This window comes from Artemia sp. Qi Xiang Cuo, chromosome 2 (genome assembly GCF_049724085.1).
Source record: "Artemia sp. Qi Xiang Cuo chromosome 2, ASM4972408v1, whole genome shotgun sequence".
Classification (NCBI taxonomy): domain Eukaryota; kingdom Metazoa; phylum Arthropoda; class Branchiopoda; order Anostraca; family Artemiidae; genus Artemia; species Artemia sp. Qi Xiang Cuo.
This window is the reverse complement of record NC_142795.1, coordinates 19,797,484-19,815,536: the sequence shown is the minus strand read 5'-3', so window position 1 is coordinate 19,815,536 and position 18,053 is coordinate 19,797,484. Positions and strand designations below refer to the sequence as shown.

At 37.1% G+C, this 18,053-nt stretch overlaps 1 protein-coding gene across 1 annotated transcript in view; it reads left to right on the top strand.

The window, feature by feature from the left end:
* The first annotated feature begins 8,959 nt into the window (after positions 1 to 8,959).
* The window catches only part of aop (ETS variant transcription factor anterior open), a 50,496-nt gene continuing 41,402 nt past the window's right edge, over positions 8,960 to 18,053 (top strand). Inside the window, exon 1 of the mRNA XM_089099524.1 lies at positions 8,960 to 9,117. The gene's annotated coding sequence lies outside the window, so the exon portion shown is untranslated. The remainder of the gene's footprint in view (positions 9,118 to 18,053) is intronic.

Here is an 18,053-nt window from a genome sequence, read left to right as displayed (position 1 = left end):
AAATAGCAAATTACACATCCCAAACTATTGGTTTCAGACAACATTCACCTACGAAATACTAGAAAACCTTAGCTCAGAAAAGCCTGAAATAGCATACTACTCATCCCAAATCAAAATGTTCTGACAACACATACCTATGAAAGGCTAAGAAACCTAGCTCAAAAAAGTCGAAAATAGCAAACTACACATCCCAAATCATAGGTTTCAGACACTACACACCTATGAAAAGACTAAGAAATCCAACTCAGAAAAGCCCGAAATAGTAATTTACATTTCCCAAATCATAAGTTTCAGACAGCATTCACCTACGAAATACTAAGAAACCTTAGCTCAGAAAAGTCTGAAATAGCCAACTATTCATCCCAAACCCGAAGTTTCAGACAACAAACACCTATGAGTGACTAAGAATCCTAGCTCTGAAAATTCAAAAAAGCAAACTACACCTCCCAAATCATAATTTTCTGAAAGGACACACATATGATAGGCTAAGAAATCTAGCTCAGAAAAGTCAAAAATAGCAACTTAACCATCCCAAATCATAGGTTTCAGTCAACACACACCTACGAATGGCTAAGAAATCCAGCTCAGAAAAGTCAAAAAAATAGCAACCCACACATCCCAAATCATAGGTTTCAGACACCACACACCTACGAAAGACTAAGAAATCCGGTTATGAAAAGTCGGAAATAGCAAATTACATATCCCAAATCATAGGTTTCAGACAACACTCACCTATGAACGGCTAAGAAACCTAGCTCAGAAAAGTCAAAAATAGCAAACTAGACATCCCAAACTATAGGTTTCAGACAACAAACACCTATGAAAGGCTAAGAAATCCAGCTCAGAAAAGTCAAAAGTAGCAATCCACCCACCCCAAATCATAGGTTTCATACAACACACACCTATGAAAGACTAAGAAATCCAGCTCAGAAAAGTCAAAAATAGCAAACTACACATCAACGAAAGACGGGTGCTCGGGGAGAGCCTTTGAGGGTCTGTGGGTCCCTTGAGGGTCGGTGGTCCTTTGGGAGCTCGGGGGGACCTTTGGGGACCGGGGGATGGGCTTTGGGGGTCCGGGGATGGCATTTGGGGGTCTGGGTGGGCCTTTGGGGGTCTGGGGGGCACTTGAGGACCGATTGGTCCTTTGGGAGCCCGGTGGACCTTTGGGGGCCGGGGAAGGGCCTTTGGGGGTCCGGGGGCCAGTTGGGAGCCTGGGGGACATTTGGGGACCGGTGGAGGGCCTTTGGGACCCTGTTGGTCTTTTGGGAACTCGATGGGCCTTTGGGGGGCCCGGGGATGGCCGTTGAGGGTCTGGGGTGGGCCTTTGGGGGCGCCGGTGGCCCTTTGGGAGCTTGGGGGACCTTTGAGTGTCCGGGGGGCAGTTGGGGGCCTGGGGGACATTTGGGGACCGGTGGAGGGCCTTTGGGAGCTTGGGGGGCCTTTGAGGACCGGGGGCTTCCTTCGGGGTTGGGGTAGGAGGATTGGAACCCTTTGGGGTTGGGTTAGAGGACCTCACAACACTTTTCAAATGAAACTTGTGTATTATAACGACCACAGAGTTTCACCATTAAATTCTCTTCTAAAATCTCTTCAAAAATCTTCTTTTAAAATGTCTCTATCTGTTTCGCCGAAATAGTTCCATAACCTGTCTAAAACGGTTTCGCCCAAATAATCCCTAAACGCAAATTCAGCGTGTTCCTTTGTTATTGGCATCTCTGTGATAACGCATTTCAAATTAATAGTAAACCTTTTCGCGCGCTAAAACAATTCATAGATAAGATGTTTCTTGCCTAATTGTTTCCATGGCCTTTGTTTATTAATATCCTTTGGAGTTCGACCAGTAGAACTGTTCCCGAGGCAAAGAAATTAATGACTTGGATCTATTCCTGGAGCAGTACCTGTCAGACATTACTAAACTTTGCCCGGAAACAATTTGATTAATGACTGACAGCAAAGTGAGAAAAATACTGTTTTTCCATTCTCACTGACAAAAACCATGAAACATACATAAATTGCTGTTGACATCCATGAAAGTGAGAAAGTTCCTGTTTTTTCATTCTCACTGACAAAAACCATAAAACCATCCATAAATGTGACAAAATTCCTGTTTTTCAAATTCTCACTGACAAAAACAATAAAACATCCAGTTTTTTCAAATTCTCACTGACAAAACCATAAAACAGACAGGAATTGCTGTTGACATCCATAAATGTGACAAAGTTCATGTTTTTTCATTCTCACTGAGAAAACCATAAAACAGACATGAATTGCTGTTTACATCCATAAATGTTACAAATTTAATGTTTTTTCAAATTCTCACTGACAAAAACCATAAAACATCCATAATTTGATGTTGACATCCGAGAAAAACATTAAATAAATCGAACAACGCGTATAACCATCCATGAAAACAACCATAAGTGTGACAAAATTCATGGTTTTTCAAGTGAGAAAATTCCTGTTCTTCCATTCTCACTGATAAAACCATAAACCACGTGGTACTGTTCGGAGTCGGACCCCCTCCTCTACTGACATTAAAACTTAAAACGAACAGAAATTATTCCGTATATGAAAGGGGCTGTCCCCTCCTCAACGCCTTGCTCTTTACGCTAAAATTTTTTATTGTTTTATAAAATAGAGTTGTGAGAAAGAGTCAAACTTTAGCGTAAAGAGTAAGGCGTTGAGGAGGGGATAGCCCCTTTCATATACGGAATAGTTTATGCACGTTATAAGTTTTAATGTCACTCCTTACTTTAGTTAAAAAAACTTGTTTTTTTATTTAATTTCTGAACGTTTTTAAATTAATGCAGGTTTTGATTTTGGGTCACCGTACATGAATAATTAAAATGAAATTTGCATATTAATTTTACTTTTTTTTGGTTAAATGGCTTTCTCGAAAGTTGCTTAATTTTATTTACGAACGTTTTTATTGGTAAAAAATATACATAACTTACGAATTAACTTACGTAACGAACTTCTATATTCATATATTTTTAATACATATATTAGGGGTTTCACCCCCTAGTCAATACCTCGCTCTTTACACTAAAGTTGGAATTTTGTTCCAATTCTTTTTAAAATGACCCCTTAATCCCAAAGGCCGTTAATTAGAATAAATAGCTCTTATGAAAGTACTTAAAAAATTAGAGTAAAGAGCAAGGTATTGAGGTTCGCCCTCTAGTCAATACTTCGCTCTTTACGCTAAAGTTTGAATTTTGTTCCAATTCTTTAAAAATTACCCCTTAATAACAAAGGCCGTTAATTAGAATAAATAGCTCTTATTAAAGTACTAAAAAAATTAGCGTAAAGAGCGAGGTATTGACTAGGGGGTGAACTCAATCATATACGTAATAATATCCGTTCGTTTAAAATTTTTATTTTGCTCCTTACTTTTAGTTGAAAAACTTGTTTTTTAAAATTTAATTTCTGATCTTTTTTAAAATAATGCTGAGAAATCCGGAAAGTTTTTTATTGTTTTATAAAATAGAGTTGTGACAAAGAGTCAAACTTTAGCGTAAAGAGTAAGGCGTTGAGGAGGGGATAGCCACTTTCATATACGGAATAGTTTATGCACGTTATAAGTTTTAATGTCGCTCCTTACTTTAGTTAAAAAAACTTGTTTTTTTATTTAATTTCTGAACGTTTTTAAATTAATGCAGGTTTTGATTTTGGGTCACCGTACATGAATAATTAAAATGAAATTTGCATATTAATTTTACTTTTTTTTGGTTAAATGGCTTTCTCGAAAGTTGTTTAATTTTATTTACGAACGTTTTTATTAGTAATAAATATACATAACTTACGAATTAACTTACGAAACGAACTTCTATATTCGTATATTTTTAAAACATATATTAGGGGGTCCCCCCCCCTAGTCAATACCCCGCTCTTTGCACTAAATTTGGAATCTTGTTCCAATTCTTTTTAAAATGACCGCTTAATCACAAAGGGCGTTAATTAGAATAAATAGCTCTTATGAAAGTACTTAAAAAATTAGAGTAAAGAGCAAGGTATTGAGGTTCGCCCTCTAGTCAATACTTCGCTCTTTACGCTAAAGTTTGAATTTTGTTCCAATTCTTTAAAAATGACCCCTTAATCACACAGGCCGTTTGATTAGAATAAATAGCTCTTATGAAAGTACTAAAAAAATTAGCGTAAAGAGCGAGGTATTGACTAGGGGGTGAACTCAATCATATACGTAATAATATCCGTTCGTTTAAAATTTTTATTTTGCTCCTTACTTTTGGTTGAAAAACTTGTTTTTTAAAATTTAATTTCTGATCTTTTTTAAAATAATGCTGAGAAATCCGGCGCCCCTTCATAGCATTGTCCCTTCCCCCATGAAAACTCCCTCCATGGAAAAATCCTCCCACGTAACCCCCGACCCCCCCCCCACTACCCAGAAAAAATCCCCCTGAAAACGCCTGTACACTTCCCAATAATCAATGCTATTTGTAAACATTGGACAAAGTTCATAACTTGCAGCCCTTCCCCCGGGGACTGTGGGGGATTAGGTCATCCTCAAAGACATAGTTATTATACTTTTGATCATGCTGAACAAAATGGCTATCTCAAAATTTTGATCGGGTGACTTTGGGAAAAAAATAGCGTGGGAGGGGGCCCAGTTGCCCTCCAGTTTTTTTGGTAACTTAAAAAGAGCACTAGAACTTTTAATTTCCGTTCGAATGGGCCCTCCTGCGATATTTTAGGACCACTGGGTCGATACGATCACCCCTGAAAAAAAAAACATGAATCGATGATCTTTCTTCTGGCAAAAAATACAAAATGCCACATTTTTGCAGATAGGAGCTTGAAACTTCTGGAGTAGTGTTTTCTGATACGCTGAATCTGATGGTGTGATTTCCCCCTTTTTTTTATTAAGGTTTTATGACTTTTACGGGGTGGTTCCCCTTTTTCTCGAGAATCAGGCAAACTTTTTCAGGCGCGTAACTTTTGATGGGTAAGACTAAACTTGATGAAACTTATATACTTCAAATCAACATAAAAATCTGATTTTCTTTATGTATCTATTGGTATAAAAATTTTGTTTTTTAGAGTTTCGGTTACTATTGAGTCGTGTCGCTCCTTACTTACAGTTCCTTGCCGCGAACTGTTTGAAATTAAATAAAAAGCAAGTTTTTTAACTGAAAGTAAGGAGCGATATTAAAACTTAAAACGAACAGAAATTCTTCCGTATATGAAAGGGGCTGTCCCCTCCTCAATACCTCGCTCTTTACGCTAAATTTTTTTATTGTTTTAAAAAATAAAGTTGTGTGACAGATTCAAACTTTAGCGTAAAGAGCGAGGTATTGAGGAGGGGACAGCCCCTTTGATATACGGAGGAATTTCTGTTCGTTTCAAGTTTTAATGTCGCTCCTTACTTTCAGTTAAAAAAACTTGTTTTTTTTATTTAATTTCTGAACGTTTTTGAATTAATGCAGCTTTGATTTTGGCTCATCGTAAATGAATAATTAAAACGAAATTTGCATATTAATTTTACTTTTTTGGCTAAATGGCTTTCTCGAAATTTTGACCTAACGTAATATACGAATTAACTTACGTAACGAACTTCTATATCCGTATATTTTATTACGTATATTAGGGAGTTTGCCCCCTAGTCGATACCTTGCTCTTTACGCTAAAGTTCGAATTTTGTTCGAATCACAAATCCCTGAATCACAAAGGCCAGTTAATTAGAATAGATAGCTCTTTTGGAAGTACTAAAAAACTTTAGAATAAAAAGCAAATTGTTGACGACAGAGTGGACTCTCTTATGCACGTAGTATTCCCTGTTTGTCTGAAGTTTTTATACTGCTTTTTACAGTTAGTTGAAAAACTTGTTTTTTTTTATTTAATTTCTGATTTGTTCTTAAGTAATACTGAGAAATCTCTTGCCCCCTTCACATGCATTCCCCTTCCCCCAAGGAAACATCCTCCATGGAAAGATCCTCCCCCGGAACCCTATAACTCCTACACCCCCTTAGAAACAAATCTCTCCTGAAACGTCTTTATACTTCCCATTAACCAGTACTATGTGTAAACAATGGGCAAAGTTCATAACTTCCAGCCCTTCCCTCGGGAACTGTGGGGGATTAAGTCATCCTCAAAGACATATATATTAGATTTTCGACTATGCTGAACAAAATGGTTATCTAAAAATTTTGATTGGGATATTTTGGGAAAAATGCGCGTGGGAGGGGGCCAAGTTGCCCTCCAATGTTTTTGGTCACTTAAAAAGGGCACTAGAACTTTTAATTTCCGTTCAAATGAGCCCTCTTACGATATTCTAGGACTACTGAATCGATACGATCACCCCTGGGAAAAAAAAAAAATAAAATAAATAAATAAACACGTATCCGTGATCTTTCTTCTGGCAAAAAATACAAAATTCCACATTTTTGCAGATAGGAGCTTGAAACTTCCGCAGATAGGAGCTTGAATCCGATGGCGTGATTTTCATTAAAGTTCTATGACTTTTTGGGGGTGTTTCCCCCTTTTTTTGAAAGTAAGGCAAATTTTCTCAGGCGTGTAACTTTTGATGGGTAAAACTAAACGTAATAAAACTTATATATATCACATCAGCATAAAAATCTGATTCTATTGATGTATCTATGGGTTTCAAATTTCCGGTTTTTAGAGTGTCTGTTACTATTGAGCTGAAATGCTCCTTACTTAAAAACAGTTCGTTACCACGAACTGTTTGATTATTTTTTTTTATTACGTATATGTTTTTACGTATATGAGGGGGTTCTCCCATTAGTCAATACCACGCTTTTATACTAAAGTTAAAATTTTGTTTAAATCACAAACCCCTGAATCACAAAGGCCGTTTAATTAAACGGCCTGTAGTGTAAAGAGCGAGGTATTGAATTGGGGGCAAACCCCCTCATATACGTAATAATTTCTGTTCGATTTAAGTTTTAATGTTGCTTTTTACTTTCAGATGAAAAAACTTGTTTTTTTTTTAAATTTAATTTCTGATCGTTTTTTAAATAATGCTGGGAAATCCGGTGCCCCCTTCATAGAAATGTCCCTTACCCCAATGAAACATCCTCCACTAAAAGATTCTCCCGAGTGACCCCCTCCTAAAGCCCCCCCCCCCAGAAAAAAATCCTTCCTGAAAATGTCTGTATACTTCCCAATAACCAATACTAGATGTAAACAATGGGCAAAGTTCATAACTTGCAGCCCTTCCCCTGGGGTCTGTGAGGAATTAAGTCATCCTAAAAGACATATTTATTTGATTTTTGACTATGCTGATCAGAATGGCTATCTTAAAATTTTAATTGGGTGACTTTGGGGAAAAAATGAGCGTGGGAGGGGGCCAAGCTGCCCTCAAATTTTTTTGGTCACTTAAAAAGGGCACTAGAACTTTTAATTTCCGTTCAAATGAGCCCTCTTACGATATTCTAGGACTACTGGATCGATACGATCACCCCTGGGGAAATAAAAAAAAAGAAAAAACACGCATTTTTGCAGATATGAGCTTGAAACTTCTACAGTAGGGTTCTCTAACACGCTGAATCCGATGGTGTGATTTACATTAAAGTTCTATGACTTTTTGGGGGTGTTTTCCCCTTTTTTTGAGAGTAAGACACATTTTCTCAGGCACATAACTTTTAATGGGTAAGAATAAACTTGATGAAACTTATATATTTGAAATCAGCATAAAAATATGATTTGATTGAAATATCTATTGGCAGCAAGATTTTGTTTTTTGGAGTTTTGGTTACTATTGAGCCGGGTCGCTCCTTACTTACAGTTCGTTACCACGAACTGTTTGAAACCTTATTGTTCAAGGAAGTGGCTTACATCCACAAATAATTATATTTAAGGAATGCTGACATTAAATCCAACTAAGAAAAAAACTAAATAAAACAAACTAACATTTTAATTAACAAATAGTTAAATTGCCTGAAAATAATAAGAAAACAATTTACATTAATGGTGCGTTTTCGCCACTTCCTTTTTTTATTCACCACTGCCTAATCTGTTTCGTCAATCAGAGGGGGGGGGAGCTTTTAATTCCCTCATCTGGATTAGAGAAAAAACACCTTTTTTGGAACTTTCATTGAAAAAACTGAAAACAAAAAAATAACCACCCTTCCCCTATACATTTTCGTGAATTACAGACACAGTGCTTTGGTCCAGTTCTCCGAATGGATGGGAGAATGTCGTAAAGAAAGATTAAACGGAAATAGGAACTTCTTGGGAGGGCATAACAAGGGCGGATCCAGGATTTTTTTTCGGGGGGAGGGGGTTACTAATTTTTGAATTTTTCGGGGGGGGGGGGGGTTTACTAATTTTTGACTCAGTTTTCGACTAATTTTACTGATTTTTACCTAGGTTTTACTACTTTTCGACTCGGTCAAAAATTTCGGGGGGGGGGGGTCAAACCGGGAAGCCCCCCCCCCTGGATACGGCCTTGGGGCATAAAGAGGGAGGCTTTGAATAGATTAGGATGGACAAAAAGCATGTGCAGCTATGCTAGCTTCTGGCATCTTGGTGTTGCAGTGAGTTGTTAGTAGTAGTGCTTAGGCTAGTATTCAAATTACTAATTATCCAGTAAAAAAAGACAAAAAAACTCAGTGTTAAAAGAAGTGGCTTGCATCACCAAATAATCACAATTAGGGAATGCTGACGCTAAATCAAACAAAGGAAAAAACATAAATCAAGTAAAAGTAATAAACAAACAAGTAAATTGGCATTACAATTAAGAAATGGCTAATTTGCTGAAGATGACATGCCCCCCCCCCCAAAAAAAAAGTCCTACGTACATGACTGACTCATTCGCCTGTTTTCCACTGCCTAATATTTTAATTACAAGTTAATCAGTAAAAAACCTCATTGTTCAAGGAAGTGGCTTACATCGCCAAACAATCACAAATAAGGAATGCTTACGCTAAATCGCCTCCGGACTGTACCCGGATATCCGCCTTTGTAAAGGCAGTTGCAGTCTGTTCAAAAATCTTGAGGGAACTCATCGAAGAGTCTAAGCCAGATTGTGATACTGAGAACAGGTGGGAACGAATATCAACAGGCTGGAACTGCATTGAATTAATCAACCTCATACCTTATTTTTGTGGAATTTAACTACTTCAAAGTGGAAGGTGAAAGGTAAGTCAACTCTTTTGGTAGGCTATTAATTGGGGGAACAGTGGTAAAGGCAGGGATGTCATTTCGGGGGGGAGAAAAAACTATTATATAGCCCATTCCCCTTGACTATTTGGATATGGACCCCTCCCCCAATAAAATACTGGAGCTACTACTCCTCCCTCTAGAGGGTCCTGAAATGTAATGACCGGTACTTTCCCATTATATGGATATTTCTAAAAAGTCAAGTTTGGTTAATGCTAATAAAATAAAATAGGATGAATATATAATAGTTTATAAACAAATTTTGGCTATATATTTGCACATTAGGGGGGGGGGGTAAAGCATAGCATATATTAAATATGTAACCGAACCTAGGTACCCTTTCCCCCCCCTAAACCCCAAAAAATAACAGTTTAAATATCGTATACGCAATGAAAACCACGCTATGCATTCCATTAGCCTACTATATAGCTGTGTCTTGAATTAATCCGTCAAAAACGGGTTTTTCGTGACTGGATTCCTTGTAATGCCCATATAATGGGAAAGTACCAAAATAATACTTTAGAAAAAGATTTGGGCTATGTATTTGCATATTAGGGGTGGAAGGGGGGTAAAGTATAGTGGGTCTGAAAGCCTTACGTGTTAGGTACTATTATTCTGCATATTATGAAGTAAGAGTTGTTTTCTAACTTCACACTGTCCAAATACTTTACCCCTGTCCCCTAATGTGCAAATATATAACCCAAATTATATATTTCTCATCTATTCTGTCACTTTTCTTTGTCTTGTGAATAACCAACCTAAATGTGTTACAAGCCGAGGAATAAGCAATACAAGAATTGAAATTTGAGACCAATTTTAGCAACAAACTTGATTTTCAAAGTAACTTAACAGTAACATTAGAAAAGGTAGGTCAGTATTATCCTATAAACTGAGAACTTCTTTGTTTTGTCAAATGTGTCGGTTATATTCATTTGAGTAACTAGCTAAATTGAACCTCTACCAGTATGATGGTTTCAACCTAACTCACTCCCTTTTCAGACGCTTTGTTTTAATTGGCCGAGGCTAGTCAGTCAGGCTCAGGGGTTTCGATGGAGGGACCTAGCACCTCTAAGTAACTCCCTTACAACCTAGTGTTTCCTTGCCAATAGACTAAGAAGTTTCAAGTGTCAGCCACATAAAGTATTTAGGGCAGTTTTTAGTTATTTTCTGACGATCTATCCATTCATAATTTTTGTTGAAAAAACACGTCCAGCTGTCAAGAAAAAAACTTTTTAAGTATGACTATGCCAAATAGTTGGCAAATTCTATGGGATCGGGGAGCTGTTAAGGTAACTTTCAAAGGAGAAAGGGGTTGTGACACGTCAGAACTAAGGTAATCAACGTGAGGTGACTGAATCAGGGTTAAGTGACTTACTGCTGTTTTTTTTTTATGTTGGGATATTTAAAACTTCACCGTTCAAATTCTTAACGTATTCCTTGCAATAAACACGCTGTGAAAAAATATGATAGGAAGTTCTGGGCTTGCAAGGAAAATCACATCAAACATGCAGGGCTGTATCCAGGATTTTTTTTTTTGGGGGGGGGGGGGAGAGGGCTACAAAAAACTTTAAAAATCGCATGCAAAATTTGTTTATACTCACTTTTGATACGTTTTTACGAGTCAGACAAACATTTCGGGGGGGGGGGGGTAAAAACCCCAAACCCCCTGAATACGGCCTTGCAAACATGGCTGCCGGACAACGACAATATTTTCCATATTTTGGAGAAATAGGTGGAAGCTCAAAGCCTCCTTCCACATTTTTTTATACGATCCAGTATTCTTCAAATCTGAGATTTGTCAACATCTCTGATTTTGTTCCTGAATTTGGAAAAGTAGGAATTTTCAAAGTAGAAAAAAGACACATTTTAAACGTATATTGTCTAATATTTCTAGCGGGAAAGGCTAGTGTTTTGAACCAATGTTTGGGGGGAGGGAGTTGTCTGCAACACGCTTTCCTTGAAGAGTACACAATGTGCGAAAGTTTTTGATCAAAGTATTCTATGGAGGTTTAAATCAAAGATGGACAGGGATAAGTAAATCCAACGGCCAGTCTATTTAAAAGAAAAGGTTTCCTGACAATATTATGAACTACATAAACTCACTGGCCTGGGCTAGGAATTCTGAAAATCTCCGTGTTCTAGGGACTAAATCTGTTCATTTATATTAATGTTCGCATGTTTCTGAAAAGTTCACGTACTTCCCAGAAAGGATGGAGTATATCAGGCATTTCCCCCATTAGAGTAAAAAAAGCCCAATGTTTTACAAGATTTTGAAAAAATGACACGTAAAAAAAATCGTTTTCCATTTATTTGTCATCTCGCTGAAAAGCATTTCCGAGTTTATCCCTCTCTGGAAATTTGTTGTCATTTTTCAAGAACATGAAGGTGCTACCTTGGACAGTATTTGAACTATATTTCATATATACTTCATTTTTCATTTCATTTTTCATTACCTTGGACAGTATATTTCATTTCTATGATTTTAAATCCCATGTTTATTATTCATTTAGAGCAGGCCTATTCATTTCTAAAAATGTTTGCCCTGTCTAGATGGCCCCCGGAACTTGAACCAGTTTTTTAACCACTTTGTTGTTCTCAAGTTGATAAAGACAAGTTGCCCTAAAAAAAATTCAGATTTTACAAAATGGGTAAGGAGTAGGGACAGGGTTCTTTTCATAGCCCGAATTAGCGGTTTAGATTAATTCTTGAAAGTTTCTACCACCTGGCATAACATTTTTTAAGTTCAAGAGAACTCATTGGGGATGGGACGGAGATAACAGCTTGGAAACGGCTTTTAGGACCCTTAACTGGGTGTATCCATTTCCCAGCAATTTTATCGTAATACAACAAAATATTCCCCACCAGTGGGTGAAATTATGACAACACCGATGCTACAATGCGGCCAAGTCGCAAAAAATATTGGACGGCAGGGAGTCTTTTTTGTCTTTTATTTTAAATGACAAAGGTATTTTTTAAACATAGGAGAGGGGGCTTTCTGATTTTTTTTTTAGATGACGCTTTAAAAAGGTGCTTTTCAACGCCTCGTGCCCCTCCCCCCTAATTTGAGCCGCTGCATTGTTATCAATGCACAGGGCTTTTGGTACTTTCCCATTATATGGGCACTTTGGCTATAGACAGTCGAATGAATGCAGTGATGGAGACTCGTAAAGTGGGTAATTGTTATCGGTACTTCCCTTTTTAAAAAGTCAAGTTTGGTTAATGCTAATGAAATAAAATAGGATGAATATATAATAGTTTAGTAACAAATTTGGGTTATATATATGCACATTATGGGTGGGGGGTGGGTAAAGCATAGTATATATTAAATACGCAACCTAACCTAGGTACCTTCCCCCCCTAAACCCCCAAAAACCACAGTTTAATATCGTATACGCAATGAAAACCATGCTATCATTGCCTACTCTAAAGCGGTTAACCCTAGAGGCCCATATAATGGGAAAGTACCTTGTTATCTAAGTTGATCGAAGAGCGTGGTTTTTCATTGAATTTAGAATATTTTTGGGGTTTAGGGAGAGAAAAGGTACCTAGGTTAGGTTACGTATTTAATATATGCAATGCTTTACCCCCCCCCCCTTCTAATGTGCAAATATATAGCCCAAATTTGTTTATCAACTATTATATATACATCCTATTTTATTTTATTAGCATTAACCAAACTGGACTTTTTAGAAGTGCCCATATAATGGGAAAGTACCGGTCTTTTCCAATAATTAATATTCTTCTCTATCTGTTCCATCTTGTGTTCAAACTTGCGAAAACCCTGAATGTAAAAACATCCTAATGATCCTAGTCCATTTATTTCTTAGAATTCAGATTGTTTATGGTTTTCAGAGCAATGAAACCATAAAACTAGAACCAATGATTTCCAACCCAACTTTGAATGCAGATAAGAACAAATGGTGTCCAAATCCGCATTTTAAATTATCGTTTCCGGAAATAAAAAAAGCTTGGGAATTTGTTGAAAGAGCTGTTTTCTAGTCATTCTTCTGGATTTAATGACTTATCGTTTAAATTATTCTAAATGAGACAAAACAAAGGTGTAAAATATCAACAATTTCTGTAAAATGTCGTCTTTCTGAAAATGTAATTCTGAACTTTTTTTCTTTTTCTTTTGAAGAAAAAGGATAGAAAAGGCTTGGTTTTTTAACAGTGCCAGAGAGCTGCAATCAAGTAGCCAATTAGGACGAATTTATGGAATACCAAAAGTATTCAAATTTTGCAGAAGAGAAACTAATTTTTTCAACCCTGAGAAACACTCGTTTGTGGCGTTTCCCTTTTTTCAGCGTACAGCTTCGATATATGAAATCATAATCATTCCTAGGCTCAGGGGGGCCTGGAACCTCCAGCCCCTACAAAAAACGGCTATGTTGCCAAGGGGATAGATAACTGCTTGCTAACCGTTTTATATAATCTTTTAAACGTATTGCTATTGCTGTTTTCGACATTCCTGAGGAAAGGAGGATCCCCGTGCAATAAGGATTTTCCTTGCCAGGGCCGTATCCAGGGGGGGGGGGGGTGTTACCCAGTTCGAAATCACTCAACTCTAACTGAAAATTTTATCAAACTGGTAAATTGGTAAAAAAAAAAAAAAATCTTGGAAGTTTTTCTTACAGTAAACAAAAGTCAGGTTAAGTTTATCTGAAGTTTGGGTCCTATTCTTTCTCAGAGTCTTAAATAATGTCCACGAGAAGGTGTTTTTATTGTTATTATTATTCTCCCGCTTAAATATAAATTCTGAATGTGGCCCTCGTCATTAGTCTTTTGTGTAAATACTTGGTAACGAAATACGCCTATTCCACTTTTGTAATCTAATGTCGAAAATAGAAGGTAATCATCGAAAATAGAATGGTCGAATGTCGAAATAAAAAATCGAGAATAGAAAATCGAATGTCGAAAATAGAAGGTCGCCAAATTTCAAAAATCACGTACAGAGGCGTTGGAATTACTGTCGAAGGGGTCAAAGATGGGGGAGTGGGACCAGATCTTTAAAATTTAGGTAATGGTTAAAAAAATAGTGTAAATCTTGTGGCTGGGGGGGGGGGGTAGGGGGTCCAAAGAACCTCCTTTTTTTCGTGCCTTAGTCATTTTTCTTCTAGACTATTTTCTTGGCTTTCACAGATTTCTATTTAAAGAAGGGCTAGTGTTGTGCATCTTCCGGCGGAAATTGATCTAGGCAAGTAAAACATTTGAATCATTGCATGACTTTCTATTGTTATATGATTTAATGGTGTTATTTAAATAGCGAGGAAATTTTCACGCTTGTCCGGTTTCGTTTGTGTCCAACTAAATCGTAATGCTCCGTAAACACTGTGTAAATGGCTGTATGTTTTTTTTTTTTCCTCGTTCTTTTTATTACATGGATTCGAGAGGCTGTGCGCAGTACGTAGTTTCTTGTCAACTCGTGTAGACATGTAGATGTCAGGTATAAGATGGAACAAGAACAGGCTTATCATCCCTAGTGATTTATTACTAAATCTTGTCATTTTTTATATTGCCTAAACACAAAATCACTAAATCCGCACATAAATCACTAGGCTATTGAAGAAAATCACTAAAATAAAACAAAAATCGCTACAATCTAGTGATATTTTTCTCACCGGGTGGCAACCCTGAACAAGAATAAAATGGAAATGGGTCGAATTCGAAAGCGTCATTTTTCAAGTGAAACTAGACTAAAAGTGCCAATTTTGAGCGAAAATACGCCGGAAGTGTAATTTTTTAAAACGGATTATCCTTCAAAATGCACTAATTTATAGAACTAAATTTATAACCGCTCCAAAAAATAACTCAAAACAAAATACATAGGCCTAAATATTAACCTTGGTTCTGTTTTTATTTGACTGATTGGCAATATTAAATGTGTCGGTATCTTGGTTATGCAGACTTTTCTAGGATGCGTTTTTTCATAAGGTTATCGATTTACAAAATAAGAAATAAAAATCATAGCTTGTTTAAGAGCTATGCCTAAAAATTTTAATTTGAAGCTAAAAACCTCTAGCCAAGAACAAATTCTACTTGTGGTCTGGATTCAAGTCTAGCTAATATCTGGCCACAGTGTAAGTACACTCGTTGATAATAAATACAAGATGTGTGATTAATCTATCTTCTTGGTTTGTTCAAATGGCACAATTTGGCTACGAAAACAGAATCGCAAGAACTTGGTTCAAAAATTCAGTACGGTGTTAAGAGTAATTTCTTCTCATGTAGTTTCTACTAATTTTGTTTCTATATTTTGTTCGATTAGGCATACTGAGCGGAAAACTTCTCTTTCAAGCTTCCGTTTTTTCTAAAAAACTATACTTTAGATCTTCACTTTGGTGAATTTTTATCGACAGGACCGACTAGCGTGGCCCGGTATAACTCTTGCCAGAGCACTAATGTCAGCCTTTCAGCTTTCTTCCTGTTGGCCAAAATCACCCTTAAGCAACCGTGAAGGCGCCAGGACATCGACACGTTAAGACCACTACCGTCAGGACATCGACAAAATCCGTCATAACATCGACAAAAAATCCGTCAGAACATCGACACATCAGGACATCGACAGTCATAACATCGACACGTCAAGACATCGACAGTCACAATCGCTACCCGAACAAAAATCCATCAGAACCACTAACCGTCAGAACGTCGACTGTCATTGACATCAACACGTCATAACATCTAAAAAATTTTTAGATGTTATGACGTGTCGATGTTATGACTGTCGACGTTCTGACGGGTGGTGATTGTGACTGTCGATGAACTGACGTGTCGATGTTATGAGTGTCGACGTTCTGACGGGTAGCGAACGTGACTGTCGATGTTATGACGGTCTGACGGGTAGCGACTGTGACTGTTGATGTCCTGACGTGCCGATGTTCTGACGGATTTTCCTTGTCGACGAAATGACGTTTAGTGCTTGTGACGGTTAGATCAAATGGTAGCATCCCTAAGCAACCTTCAACTTTTATTCTAAAATTCAAGATACTCTTATACCTAGTGGGCTTTAGGAAACTTCATATCAAAGAAGGCTTTTTGCTAAAAATCGGAATATAAAAAACAGCATCTGATAAGTTAATGACATACAATTGACATAAGCTAATAAAGCCGAATTCGCGTTGCAAGTCAGACAATGTAGCAACCGAAAAATGTAGCATAAATTGGGTCCAAGTAAAACGGCAATAAAAGAAGTAAGATGAAAATCAGGTCATAAGAAACAAAAAAAAACATAAAAAGAAATATAAGTAGACACAGGTACCATTTTTAAACATAAAGTATAGGTAAAAAGGATAAAACTGGAAACATAATGCTAGAGGTTAAAATGTATCAAGATCGAGCATAATCTAAAAATAATTTGAAATAGGTTACAATGAAAGGAACAAAAAAAGACGGAGGAACAATATTTATATAGAAAAATGATATTAAATTTCCTATCATTGTTTGTTTAGATCCTTAATTAAGGGGTGAAGCCCTTAATTATGTACATATCCATAAGAGCCTGGATCGGTGGGTAAGCTGGGGCATCAGAGAAGGGTAAGCAGAAGAGACGGGGCTTTGAAACTGGGAAAGTAGGTACGGGTGTTTACAATGGCGGATTTGGCCAAGCATTAGGAGATATGTTGTCTCTCCATTCTTGTGGGGTGGTATTTCATGAGGCGTTAAGGAGGAATGGGTACTGGCTTTATCTTTTTGATACACATTAAGTTGGGGGTGCTATGCTTTAAAGAAGGTTTACACAAGATTATGTGTAGAATAAGACCACACCTTTTACTAGCTGTGCCTCAGTTAAGAATATCTGAAATCCTGAGCCACCCCTCCGCTGTCTGTTCAACTATTTTCGAAGTACTAAAGGATATTGACGCTCAGTGATGAAGGGAACTCATGGATAAGAGAATGCAGGGAGCCATGGGTGCAAGTCCTTGTGATGATAAATTCGTTATACCTAATTTTCATTATTATAAAGATGAATATTCATTTGTTGTAAGAAGTAAACAACTTTCGTGAAAACAACTTTTGGGTGATCCCATTGTAATAAGATTCCATTATACAGGACTAAATACAGACAGTCAAACTCGTAGAGGGAGGGGGTACGTAAAGCTGCTTACGTAAAAATCGCCATTGACATAAGTTTCCATTTCCTCCCCAATTTTCTCAGACTAAGGCACAGTAACGTGGGACGGGAAGGGACGGACATTTTTTTTATAGGAGAAGGATTTACAACCTGGGAAAGTGCTATCTAGGTCAACACTCTTCAATTTTGTCCGAGTGAGGGTCTGATTACAAAAGCACCTAAATAATCTTACGATAGGTCATTCCAGTTGTGCTAGTTTCCTTAAGAATGACCTCACCCAATTTAAAAGAAACAGAAATTTCCTGCAAAAAACAGCAATTTCCTTGTTCCTTCTTTTTTTCCGGTTTCTAGTCTAAGGCTTTTTCCCTCTTTTCCTTCCTGGCTGTGATCACTCAAGCAATTGAAAATAAGCTTTTCTTTATCAGTGAACTGTACAGCGTGAAGCGTGACAAAATGGCAAGAGAGACTTCTGTTATTTCCGTGTATGATAAAAAATTAATTGAAATGAAGATCCTATTTTAATAAGTAACCTACTGGTATCTTTTGAAAAAAATATCGTTCAAGATAAGATCTTTTTTTGTATATCTGCACAGGGGAACCCCTCCCCCCGTTAAAATGGTTTGTACCTTTCTGGTCTCAGGAATATTCAGAAACTGGTGACCCAAAGCGCACTTTTTTCATTTCTGAACCTTCAAAAATTCTCTGATAACCCTCCTACAAAATCTCAAATATATGTGTACCTAGCAAGCTATTTTAGCTTTGCGAAATTGTCTTTAATGAGAACTATTTCGTCAGGGCCAGCACAGGCTTTATTCTTAGAAATAAAAAAGGGTGACAAAGTTGT